The sequence below is a fragment of the Euprymna scolopes genome, chromosome 30 (genome assembly GCF_053919585.1).
Source record: "Euprymna scolopes isolate OS-2025 chromosome 30, ASM5391958v1, whole genome shotgun sequence".
NCBI classification, from domain to species: Eukaryota; Metazoa; Mollusca; class Cephalopoda; order Sepiida; family Sepiolidae; genus Euprymna; species Euprymna scolopes.
The window spans coordinates 28,363,182-28,377,720 of NC_136511.1; the positions used below are offsets into that span (position 1 = coordinate 28,363,182).

Consider the following 14,539-nt stretch of genomic DNA (forward strand, 5'->3'; position numbering starts at 1 on the left):
AGAGCCCTCTGGGGCTTTCTAGCTACTTTCAAAAACTTTTAATCCTTCTAAACATTCTATTACTATACTCTGGCCTTTAAACTATCTCATGAATTAAAAACTTTTGAGATTTGATCATTAGGGCTGCCTAGAATACGTTAGCACCAATTTTAAATTGTTTTATTAATTTTTTTATTATTATTCTATAGAAATGCTCCCTCGTAACAATATTTTAATTTGTAGTATTCCGAATTATACTGGGTTTATATAATTCAGTAATCGTTCATCTACCAATAAATTTAAGCCGAAAAAAGCGATGGTTTAAAACATAAGCTACAAAATTGTCATATTTCATAATTGAGCATTCCTATACTCTTTTCACAAAAACTATGACTCAAAAGAAATGGTTAATTGCAACAAAAAGTGTATTATTTCATTGTTAGTTAAAATTGTTTCAAGACCATCTGGACAAATTCAAACAATATGTCGTTTGAAAATTTTCACAAGAACAGCCTTTCTTCAGACTTATTAAATGTGAAAATTTCCAAACAACATATTGTTTGAATTTTTCCAAATGGTCTTGAAACAATTGTAATTTACAATGAAATACACGTTTTGTTGCTATCAATCCACTTTTTGAAGTCTTGTTTTTTGTTAAAACAGTATATATATATATATATATATATATATATATATATATATATATATATATATATATATAAAGCTAATAATCTTTGCCTAAACAAATTGAGCTTAGGTACTTTGGACAATGTCGAAAACATTGTTAAATCACTGCCCGCATAGCAGCCGCCGTATAGCGTAACGGTTAGAAACTCTGTTTGTCGTTTGGGCGATCATTCCTGGCTTGAAGTAGTTGCTAGTCTAGCCGCACTGATGAGCTGTGAAACAGCGGAACAGTACTGTGTGTAGATGACTATAATGCTCCCTATCTTAGGTGAACATTTGTGAAGTGATATAAAAATTACCATTAGAGTATGAGGTGATGCTCTTTGTGTAAACAAATTTAGCTTAGGTACTTTGGACAATGTAGAAAACAATGTTAATTCACAGCCCGCATAGAAGCAGCCGTATAGCGTAACGATTAATCTCCGACTGTCGTTTGGGTGATCGGTTTTCGATTATGGCTTGAGAATGGCGGTAGTCTAGCCGCACTGATGAGCTGTGAAACAGCGAAACAGTACTGCATGTGGATGACTGTATATATATATATATATATATATATATATATATATATATATATATATATGTTGATGATGATTGCAACGTCTGGAAGTTCCTGTGCCTAAAAATGACTTTTTAGTCCTGGCGGCGACTTGCACACCCTCATGTAGACATGATACTAAAGATGGTTATTGGTTTAAATACACACATATATATATATATATACATACATGCATACATACATATATACGCATACATACACATACACATATATACATATATACACATGCATACACATACACATATATACACATACATATATATACATACATATATACATATATATACACACAATGCATACACATGCATATATACACATATATATACATACACACATACATACATACACATATACATACATATACATAAATACACATATATACACATACACATATACACATATTTACATATATACATATTATATACATACACACATACACTTACATATACATTCATATGCTTATACACACATATATATATATGCATATATACACATACTAAATAGTCTGACAAAGAGAAAAGGAGGATTGCAAAAAATAAAAGCAAGAGTTTCTGTGCTATTTAATGAAACGAGCATATACACATACATATCCAAACATACACACAGATATATATACATACATGCACATATATATACACATATATATATATATACATACGTATATACATATGCATACACATGTACATATATAAAACTACATACACACATACACACATGCATATACATATATACATACATAGGCACATACATACATATATACATGTAATGATGGCAGATCAGTTATTATATGCTTCTAGCCTTTCAGGCCTACACGCGTCACACCTTTTCCATCGCCACAAGAATATTCTTCTTAGACAAATGTCTAATGGAGTATCTATACAAAGATGTTATTACAGACTTTTAGCTTTATATGACAGCTAAGTCTCTCTCTCGGTCCAAAATGTTGAGATCCAGAAACAAGAGCAAGATAGCCAGCAACTGCAGACCAGCTTAATGCAGGTACTGGTCTTTCGCATTATATATTTGTTAAATCAGATATTTGCTTCTCCTAGAGGGGTTGCCTTTAACACAGGTTATAGAATCCCTCTCCATCCCACATACGCATGTACATAAATGCATGCACATACGTATACATGCATACATTCACATGAACGCAAACATACATACGCATGCACACAGGCGCAAACATACCCTCATGCACACAGGCGCACACATATACGCATATATATATATGTATGTATATATATATATGCATATACACACGCACATATATACGTACATGTAGAATATACATGAAGGAGCGTTCCAAACCGCAGAAATCCTCAATGATCATGACGATGATGATAATGGGTACGATAAAATAAAATTAACATGAATAAAAAAAGAAAGAGACGGTCATTCGTTGCGGAGTTTGCGCAACTTTGAAATTGAAGATGTGTTCACAGCCGCATAATTCCTCAATGATCATGACGACAAGTATAATGGTGGATACGATTAAATGAATTTAACATGGACAAAAAGGAAAACCAATTCAATACACACAATTCGTAGAAGAGACGGTCATTTGTTGCGGTGTTTGTGAAACTTTTAAATTGAAAATGCGTTTACAATGGCATATATCCTCAACAATCCTGACGACGATAATGATGATGGATACGATTATAGGAATTTAACATGAATAAAAAAGAAAAACAATATAATACACACAATAAGTAGAGGAGACAGTCATTCGTTGCAGTGTTTATATATATATAATTTAAAGGAGATTAGAATAATAGTCTAAAGAGCTAAGTGTATTTTAATGTAACAGTGAAATTACTAGTTTAATTAAAATACAGGAAATGCTCGTTGTAATTTAGATATATAATAAGCTCGATAGTTAAATGTCCTAGAGCTAATTCAATATTAAGTAAAGTGATTTTCAATTTAAAAATTAAAAAAAAAAATTTTAAATTTAAAAATCAAATTTTAATTAAATTAAAAATCAGTTTCATAAGAATGAACAACAACAAAGTCAATTATCTGTACGATCGTTTCGGAAATCCGTGCTTTTTATTTGTGGTATACATGAAGTTATGTAGAACAATTATATATAGTTTTTTGGTAAGCACGGTCTCCTCATCAGCAAATTTAGGAGGATTTTTATTGAATTTAAAAGACACCATAAATAAACCTAGCATTAAAAGTAAGGCAGATGAATCTTTTAGTTTTTCTTTTTTTGAAATCAGGAACTATGTTTAAAGTAGTCATTTAGATGTTTGCTATAGCTTTTTATTTTATTGAATTTTATTCAATAAAATAAAAAGCTATAGCGGTTTTCCTGCTAGATTTGGAGATTTCGTTTGCAATCTAGCGGGGAATTCTAGAAAATCTGGAGATATTTCGTATCCACACACCCACAATTTTCGATTAAAAAATAAAGAAAAGCGCTTGAAAATACTTTAAAACATAAAATAAACTCATTCATGTAAGTAAAAAAAGTAGCATTTATTGCCTTTGGTAACAATTATTTATTGATTATTTGTTTTGTTTTTTACCTTTTTACGGCTAACCATTCTTAAATCTCGCTATAGAATCGATTTTTCCAAGTACATTTTTGGTGTGTGGGGAGTATTCCAACCTCCGAAGTTTATTTTAAAATACGATCTAAGCAATCCCGCTTAACTTAGAAGTATTTAGTCGAAAATTGTAAAAAGCAAGAAACAACAGCAACAAAAAAAAACTTATACCAATACAGTAGAATTAATTTATCCACCAACCTAAATACTTTTAACATGCTAAAACAAAGTTTTTTTTTGTTTTTTTTATTTTTCTAAGTTCAAAATATGTTGCACCATTATTGTGATGTTTAATTTGCAGTATATTTCAATTTAACTTTTATTATAAAAAGTTTGAGTTTATGATTTGTTTCTTGCAAAAAAAAAGAGAAAATACCCTCTCTGAAAAAACAAAACAGGTAAAACTAGCTGATAAAATATATAAGCCTTCTGGGGAGCTAACCGCTTCAATATAATTCCAGAAACATATAGTAAGAAAACACGGAACATTTTATATATTGAATATACTATATTTATAATTTTTTTAGTGTAGGAAGTTAAAATATGGAGGGGGGTTTTTGGGTGGGGGGTGAATTAGCGATTTTTGAAAATTTCAGATGATAAAAGTTGAAAATCTAGCGATTTTCTGGACATTTCTTTCTCCTGGCCTCGCGGGGTTTTTTTAATGTCAGAAAAGGATATTTTGGTCTCACAGGCTTAATGTAAACATAATGTGTTTGCAATATCGGTAAATTTTCAATGGGTTTAATCACATGATTATTGATAATGTAACCATGTGATTTGATTTAAATTAAACGCAAGTGGTCGCTTTGCTATCAAATATTCATCAAAAAATGGTAGGAGCATACAATGAATGCCGACGCTCAAAGTTTATAAACATTTTGACCCTTCCCTTTACTTAAAAATTCACTAAAAATCAGGAAATTAATCAATTTTAATGAAAATTTCAGTATTTATCAAATAATGATCGCAGAAAATAATGAACTAATTATATTTACTTAACTCTTAGTGAAAATGTTTTATTTGGATTAAACAAAAAATACCTTTACTAAAGTTATGGTTTTCAGTAGTAAATAAAAAACGCAAAAATTTATTTTTGTTTTTTTTTATATAAATAAAGCATCGTAATTTGTAAGAATAAAAAATAATTTTTACAGGAACATTCCGAAAAAAGCCCCTAAAGTCCGTATTAATGAATTCGAAGAAATATAAATTTCTCACATACTATTCAGGAAATAAAAGATTCAATTAGATTCCTATTTCAGTCACCGAAATTATTTAGGGTGAAATGAGTTTAGGAATTTATAGCCAAACATATATAATTTTTTTTTTGCTTAAAAATGATAGTATTAATACAGTAAGTTAGGTAAAATTTCCATAGAATGATATGCTTGTTGTAAAAATGGAACGGAAATTTGAATTTCGTTCTCTTTTAAATTCGGTACATTTTTACATTACGTCCAACTCATCGTTCACATTCGACACGTGAACTGTTATAGCTTTTCGGGTATGCTGGCATGGTTAGGGGTGTCTATTCTGAAAACCGTTCTAACATCGGTAGATTGGTAGGTGTATCAGAAATTTCGTGAAAAATAGTGAATAATTCCACCCCGTCTTTTCGAGCTTATAACTCCTCGAAAAATGTAACTCAAGCCCTAATTTTTTTCCATTAAAGGAGCAAAGACCAAGGTTTCATTAAAAAAAAACAAAAAAAAAACAAACAACGTGTTTTTTTTTTTAAAAAGGTTTTAAACTTCGGACTTTACAGGTAAATTTCTAAAAACACTACTTTTTTGTTTTTAATTTGAATATATTATTTATTGACCTTTTCTCTTCAATTTCTGATATATAACACTTTGGTGAGTAAATTAATTATTTACTTTTTAATAGACATTTCAAAATGGGAGGCGTGAATTATTCGACCCCCTGTTTTTCCAAGTTATAACTACTCGAAAATGTAATTCAAGCCCTATTTTTTTTTTCAATTTAAGGAGCAAAGACCAACGTTCCATTAAAAAAACAAAAGAAAAAACAACGTGGTTTAAAAAAAAACTTCGAACTTTACAGATAAATTTCTAAAAAAACACTATTTTTTGTTTTAAATTTGAATATATTATTTATTGACCTTTTCTCTTCAATTTGTGATATATAAAACTTTGGTGTGTAAATTAATTATTTACTTTTTAATAGACACTTGAAAATGGGGGGGGGCGTGAATGTAAAAAAAACGTTTGTCTAAAATATTATATTCAGTTTATTGGAAAGAGGATGAAATTTCACATTAATCCTGAAAATATCGTAAAAATAGAATCAATAGAAAAATTTTGATAGATTTATAAAGTTTTAAAATTGAAAAATATTGAGTTCGTAAAATTCATTACTGTTTTTTAAAAAATAAAAAAAAATATTTCTATTACTTTTAAAAAAACTTTAATAGGTTATTTTGGAAGTATTATCCATATAGAAAATAAACAACCCACTTTTAAAAGAGAAATTACGAGTTTTTATATTTTATTTGCAGTTTCGTGATAGGGGTGTCAAAAAATTCATACAAAAATTCTGATACATCTACTAGATTGGAGTGTTTATTCGTTGTAAACGTACCCGACAACCTATAAATGTCGACATTTCCAATTTGAATGGTAAGCTGGACTTATGTAAAAAATAACAAAAAGATATACCAAACTGACTTTTTCGTTTAAAAATGGAATTATTTCCCTTTCGTTATTAACTTTTCTTTTTTTTTTTTTAAATGTTTTGTGTTTTATATACATAAAGTACAATTGTTGAATCTTACTGTTTTATAATATTCGTTTGGGGGGCACAATTAAAAAATTAAGAAAGATTAAAACGGAGTGAAATTTAAGTTTCCGTTCCATTTTTACAACAACCGTAAAACAGTGCATACTCAGCAAGTTTTATCGTAATTTATAAGCATAATGTTGAAACACTAAATCAACATTTTATTTATTTTTCTGCATAATTAATGATGGAAGTATGTTTCTGTTTATTTTCTGAACATCTGTTAAAAAAATAATTTGTACATTCTCATGAAAAAAAGAATCAAACTTTTCTCTACATTCACATAACTATTTACAGTGTTCATGTAAAGCATTCATCTGTCCTTTTTATAATAAAAATTCAGTTTTAAAAGAGAAACGTTTACTGCCAAATTTCTTTTTAAAAAAAGTTAAAGTTTTCCTGAAAAAAAAACTTTCACCTAACCATTTGTGGTAAAAAATTAATCTTCTTTGGGGGCAAAAATAAATTTATTGATTAAAACAATTGCAAAAAATAATAAAAATAAATAAATGAACAAAATGCAGTTTTTCCTGAGGAATGTGTTCCATTTTAACAAACTGAGCCACAGCAACGCGTGGCCGGGTACAGCTAGTATATATATATATATATATATATATATATATATATATATATATATAAACACTGCAACGAATGACCGTCTCCTCTACTTATTGTGTGTATTATATTGTTTTTCTTTTTTATTCATGTTAAATTCATATAATCGTATCCATCATCATTATCGTCGTCAGGATCGTTGGGGGTATATGTTAAATCATCATTCCACAAACTTATAATCTCATGCAACAGCACTAAACATAATATTCGCGTTTATATCCTCGCCTCAGTCAGAAATGTTGGAAACCTTAGAATTGCAGAATCTCTCCTTATCTCTAAACATAAACCCTCCTTGAATAACAGACTAGAACTTAGCTCTTCCTGTATCCTTTGACCCCTCCTCCATTACAAGCGAACCAGAGCAACGACAGCACACAAATTCTATTTAAAAAATAAATAAATAAAAAATAAATAAATAGGAAAAAAATATACGAATACTAAAAAAAAATAAATACACATATATATAAATTGAAGTATATAAAATTAATAAATACCACAGTTACCCATAACAAGATAGAACATAAAACAATAAAATAAAATATATATGTAACCCTAATAAAAAATAAATAAATAAATAAATAAATAAATAAAAATTAAGTCCGATAGAATTATCCCTCTTGCACTAAGTTAAACAGAATTATCTCCCTTAGACCATATCTAGTCGACACCACATATTTCAATAAAATATATATATATATATATATATATATATATATATATATATATATAAGCGCTTATACACGTAACTTAGACAGAGGATCATAACGATCATATTGTAACTGAGTATTATATATATATATATATATATATATATATATATATATAGAGAGAGAGAGAGAGAGAGAGAGATAGATATAGATATATATATAAAATAAAAAAATTACAATTAAATTTACCAAAATTATCCAAGATGGTAAAATTAAAGTATATTATAAATATTAAAGAATTAATATTTATAAAGTAATCTCAACCAGATGTAAAATCTCGATAAAACCAAAAAGGAAATAGAGCCTGTAATATGAGCAAACAGTTAATAAAATATGTTAAAAACACTTTGAAATGAGTTAAAAACATATTTAATCTGAAAAGGAAACACTAGATAAGTGGATAGTCCTTAATCCGCGGAGTTTCGAAGAAATACTTTCTTTCTCATTAGAGGGTAGGAATTAGCAAAATGCGGGATCGGAGTTTGTATACAAAAGTATTTGATGAAACTGCAAGTAAGTCAAAGATCTTACTTGATAACAAAAAGTGTAGCAGAGGGAGTATGGTGAAGAAAAATGTGATTACTCGTGAATGGATAGTCTGGTGAACGGTAAATAATCCGATGACGGTAAAATCCAAAAATATAACTGCAAGAAAGTTCAAATGAATTCCTGTTTGCACAAGTAAAATCCAAGAAAATCACGTAATTGGAAGATGGTCCAAAATAATCCAAAAGACTGGAATCCATGGAATAATTCACAAATATGTACAAGAAAAAGGGGAAAAATTCCAATAATATTAATAAAAGAAAAATAAGATATGCTTTTCATACGGCTGCCGGGACATAATATAAATTAAAAAAATCAGGGAAGCAGAAGAGGAAAAAAATTAAATAGTGATAGAATTAAATATAAAGTAGAAAAGCAAATGTCAAAATGATCCAGACAAAAAGATGTTAAAAGGCGCGAAAAATATATAGAGCAAAAATAGGTCAACTGAAATGTACAGCTTATTACTTAAGAAAATGTCAGCAAGAGTTGTTAGAAGACACTAAATGGAAATAAATAAATAAATAAATAAATATTAAATAAATAATAAATAAATAAATAATAAAAATAAAATATTAAATAAAAAATAAATTGTTTTTTAAGAGGAGAGGATGGCCGGTATCTGCAAATTCAGGATAAAGAAAGTAAGTATGTAAATCAATGTATATAATTAAATATAAGTAAATATACATACAGGATATGAATGTGTGGGTAGATTGATATATTAGATAGATAGGAATATTTAAAGACTAAAACGGAAATTGCAGATAAAAAAAATTGTAGATAAAAAACAAACAAAGCGGCCAAGAAGAAATAAAGAATTAAAATTAAGGATTATTAAGTTATAAAGTATTAAGGAAGTATGTAGAAAAAACGATAGTTAAAGAAAAATTATATATCTATCTGAAAGGTTAAAGTAATAACTATGAAATTTCAAAATTACAATAATTAAATTTGGACTTATGTTTACAGAAAGAGATCAGTTCGTTTATATATATATATATATATATATATATATATATATATATATATATATATGATGTGAAAAGGAAGCGGAAGACCGGAGGCTCGACGTTTCGCCCGAATTATGCGGGCTTTTTAATCAAAAACGCGGATTCCATGAACAAAGCTTCTTTCTTAGAACTGCACGCCTGTGGAACTCTGTTCCGTCTGACTGCTTCCCATCGGACTATAACTTGGATGTGTTCAAGTCCAACGTTAACAAATTCCTAATGAACCGCCCCCTTAAGTAAACACTTCATCTCCACACTAACGTAATGTACTTGCAATAACCCTTATCCCTGAGTGGCTTCCGGGCCTTGATAAGTGATGATCACTGTGTAAAAATAAAAAAGGGGGTGGTCACATCACGCATAATTCGGGCGAAACGTCGAGACTCCGGTCTTCCGCTTTCTTTTCATATCATAACGTCAGATTGTATCCATTTTAAAATTCATATATATATATATATATATATATATATATATATATATATATATATATATATATAAATGATATATATATACATACATATATATATAACTACTTCATTTACTCACATATATATATACATATATATATAACTACTTCATTTACTCACATAAAATTAATATACGAAAGTATAAATTTATGCGTAAACTTTAAGCATTTACTTCAACAGTGCTCAATAATGTAGTAATTTATTGTTGTAGAAGAAAAATATGTACTCCATTATTGTTACAAGAGCATATATATTTTTCAGTGGGCAGCATACATTATTTTGAACACTTGGGAATTCGGTTTCATGAAAAAATTAGAAATTCAACTTGTATATTTAAAGGTACTAAATGTGAATGATTTATCATTAATGATAATTTGATTAACATTGTTAATTTTTTTTTGTTAGTAAGAAACGGTTAACTAAAAACATTGAATCTATATATATTTATAGAATTACATTGAATCTATATATATTTATAGAATTACTTTTTTAAATCATGAAATACTCCCGTATATAAATCGGAATCCAATTCATCGATCGATTATTGTAGACATTCAATCGTTATCTTTTTTTTTTGGGGGGGAGCTCTCCTCTGATCATAAAATGCTTAATTTCAAAGAATGTTTTGTTTCATCGTCACACTGCAAGTGTATATCGCCATCGCTATCATGTCTGAATACAATTCTTATCTCAACAACAAAATAGGCGAAGGAATTTGCTTTTGTTCAATCCAATATTTGAATTTGTATCCAGATGTATAAAACCGTTTGAATCATTAATGCAGGTATTATGAGTAGACGAACAATTACACCACATTTAAGTTTCTTAACAAGTATATTTATTATTCAAAAACTAAAAGCAATCAATAATAGGAAAAAGGTACGTTTTTTTAATTTTTTTCAATAAATATTCGAGTAAGTGTAAATAAGAAAGAAAAGTAATTTATCGTGTTTTAAATTCACTCAACGGCGCGAAAAACGCAAACAGGCACACAAAATTGATTGTTGATTTGGATTTATTATTTGTCACTTTGAATCCCCTCATTTGTGATATATTGTTCATGGGACGATACAGGTATTTATGTCCCCACCTTTTTGGAAGAAAGTAGATTTCCTCACATAAAATACCCAACCTTAGAAGATGGATATTTTATGTAAGGAAATCTAACTTTATCGTCGTTGGGAGGGGCAAATAAGTAGGAACAATATTTATCATTACCTTATCCTCAAGAGGAGACCGATTATTGCCAGAATTCTTAGATACGGGAATGTCGACGCGTCTAGACAGATATTCGATGTAGGACAGAACAGATACTACACGTTGATACTAGCCCGAAGAAGTACCAATGATCTTTAAGACAAAAATCTTATTTATATTCGATTTTCGAACAATGCATTTTAAAATTAATAAAATTTACATTACACAAACTATCCCTGAAATCCTCTTCCGTAGTGTGACGATCTCACTTTTTACATGGGTGTGGAAATGGATAAATAAAGGTACAAGAGACGGGACCCTGTGTATATTCAAGGTGCTTTCTTTACCAAATTATATCTACTGTTTATAATAATATCCTTTTGAATATAATAAATGCATGCCATGGTTAATACAAGAAGAAAGAAACTCTATCTTCTGTTTATAATAATATCCTTTTGAATATAATAAATGCATGCCATGGTTAATACAAGAAGAAAGAAACTCTATCTACTGTTTATAATAATATCCTTTTGAATATAATAAATGCATGCCATGGTTAATACTATTAATAAAGAAACTCTATCTTCTTTCGTAGAAGTGACATTCTCAGTTGCAAATTTTGTAAATAAATAAAACGAATGTGTTTTCATTTTATTGATCCACTCAAAATTATAACTTTTAAAAAATTTTTAAAAATCTAAATCTTCTCCGACGTCTTATAGACCCGAATCAAAACAACAGGTTTTCTACACACAAAGAATTCGATATAAATAGAGCTTTATAAAAATAATGAATATTTATAATCTTTAATAGATTTATTTTAACACTTTTGTTAATTACTACGATAATTCAATTTAAATATTTATCATTGTTACACACACAAACACAGAAACAAACCGCAATATATATATATATATATATATATATATATATATATATATATATATATATATATATAGTTATGTAAGTTCCTATAATTATAGGCACAGTGTTTCATGTCGGTGCTAATACTTTTGTAGATCTATATTTGTCAAGAGGATAGGTTGACTCGTAATCAACCTGTGTTTTTATTTTTTGTCGCCAAACATAGATCTAAATAAGCTATAATCACTACTACTGATAGTGAGCACCCTCCCATTTATCTATCTATCGGTCGATCTATCTTTATACATATTAGTTGAAGAAACCACATAGATGAAACGCGGACAAATCTGTGTAGCTTAATTGCCACATATACATTAAAACTTTGTGTCTACACACACACATACACACATACATATGCATACACACATATGCATATGTGTGTATGTGTGTGTATAAAATCAATATGAAAATATATAAATGTTTATATATTTTCTCTATTTATTTCTTATTATTGACGTATAAGAATGCAAACTGTCTTTAAAATACCTAAAAATATACTTTAAAATGAACCGTTCCTTATACCTTCAACAGTGTATTCATTGCATATATATATATATATATATATATATTAATATGTGTGTGAATGTATGTGTGTGTTTCAGAAAATGTACAAGATGTACAAAATATTTTTGTCAAAAAGAAGTTGTTGGTTTTAGAAAAGACTGCAAATTTATTTTCTCAGATTTATCGAAAACAATAAAATACAAAAAAGGGACATGCACTCACACACACACACACACACACACACACACACACACACACACACACACACACATATATATATATATATATATATATATAGTCATGACAAATATATAGCAATTAAGCTAGAATTTGGACTGACAAGTCCTTTCGGAATGAACCGCGAAACATCCTGTGTTACTAAATTGCCATATATTTACATAACATTCTACTAGTTCTACTCACTGAGCAATGTTGAAATTAATACAGAGAATTGATACTTAAAATATCTGGATACACGAATATATATATATATATATATATATATATATATATATATATATATATATATATATATATATATATATAACTTCACTTTAGCGATGTAATAAAACTCTCCTGTGTAGCTTACTTTCTATAAAAACATCCTTTCCACTAATACTAATGCAACATATATGTGTTTATGCCTACATATATATGTATATATGAGTAAAGAAAACTTACTTAAGTACCTAGGAGTTAATCCACGTGTTATTTTTCTGCCTCAGGTATATCCAAATCGTTTCCGTTTCGCGTGAATTTTCGATCATTGTCCATTGCTGTGGTAGATCGTCTCAGCGCTACCCATATTTTCATGAACGATTTGACTTGTCTCTACCCGCGATATTCAAACGTACACTATTTATGCTGTCCTTCTCCGCCCACCTGGAATTACCCGTATCTCTCCCTTCCCACCTTTCACTCTGACTCTGAACTGACATTGCTTCGGCCAACTTACCTAGCCGTGGATAATTATTGGCACGTATTGTCAACGTAAGGGTTAGCTGACAAGACCCCTTTTTTGTTGTTCTGAACCAGGTATCATATGGTCCAGTTCAGTAGTAGTTTCGTTTTCCTTCAGGAGGTAGGATTTGGTTTGTTGCCGATTACTTTTAATGTCGTTATCGTAAAACACAGATGAGAACGTTTCTTAGCTATTTTGTACCCATTCAAAGTGCCCACTCCACGAATGAGTCACCCCCCCCATGTTAAATTTATGTTTACCCTTGCCGTGTCGTGTTAACACCGGTTTAGTATGATCCCATTTCCCCAGGTAAAACAAATCAAACGAAAACTAAGCTTTTCTTCACATTTTTACGTATTGGAATTTCCTTTTTTTACTTTTCATTCATTTATTGCTCTACTTAATGATTCGACCTCCACTGTGTTTCACCCTCCTCATTTTGTTGATAAACTACAACGACTATACTTGTATTTTTCCCTTTTCTCAGCTTTCTTTTCTGTCTGAACTTTTTTCTTTTTATCTATCTCCCAGTCTTTTCTTTTTATGCATAAATTTCTGATTTCGATTTGAGTTAGTTAAATCATTACTTTGTCGTTTTTCCTTCTGTCAATTGTTTATTTCTTCTTCATTTTTATCTATCTATCTATCTATCTATCTCTCTCTCTCTCTCTCTCTCTCTCTATATATATATATATATATATATATATATATATATATAGGTAGGTAGGTAGGTAGGTAGGTAGGTCGCTAGCTATCTGCATACATACGTCTACGTCGAAACTATTGTATCTTCCCATCTGTTTCTGAATATATCTTTATCTGTCTTACTATCTATTTATCTATCAAAAATATCTCTCTATTTTCTTCCGTCTTTGTCTACCTGTCTGTGTGTGTGTCACCCCCATCTCTCTCTCTCTCTCTCTCTCTCTCTCTCTCTCTCTCTCTTTCTCTCTGTGTGTGTATATATATATATATATATATATATATATATATATATGGTAAAACTGGTAATTAGTAAAAGCT

At 29.1% G+C, this 14,539-nt stretch overlaps 2 protein-coding genes across 6 annotated transcripts in view; one reads left to right on the forward strand and one right to left on the reverse strand.

Moving 5' to 3' along the window:
* The window catches only part of LOC145254722 (sodium-dependent neutral amino acid transporter B(0)AT3-like), a 219,232-nt gene that overhangs the window by 144,978 nt on the left and 59,715 nt on the right, over positions 1-14,539 (reverse strand). The window contains exon 1 of one of the 5 annotated variants that reach the window (XM_080113450.1): positions 13,511-14,056. The exons of 2 other annotated variants lie outside the window; for them this stretch is intronic. The gene's annotated coding sequence lies outside the window, so the exon portion shown is untranslated. Of the gene's footprint in view, positions 1-13,236; positions 14,057-14,539 lie in introns of those variants that run through there. 2 more of the 5 variants (XM_080113448.1, XM_080113449.1) reach the window with 2 other exon arrangements.
* LOC145254723 (sodium-dependent neutral amino acid transporter B(0)AT3-like) overlaps positions 1-14,539 on the forward strand; it is a 189,588-nt gene that overhangs the window by 47,087 nt on the left and 127,962 nt on the right. The window lies entirely within an intron of this gene.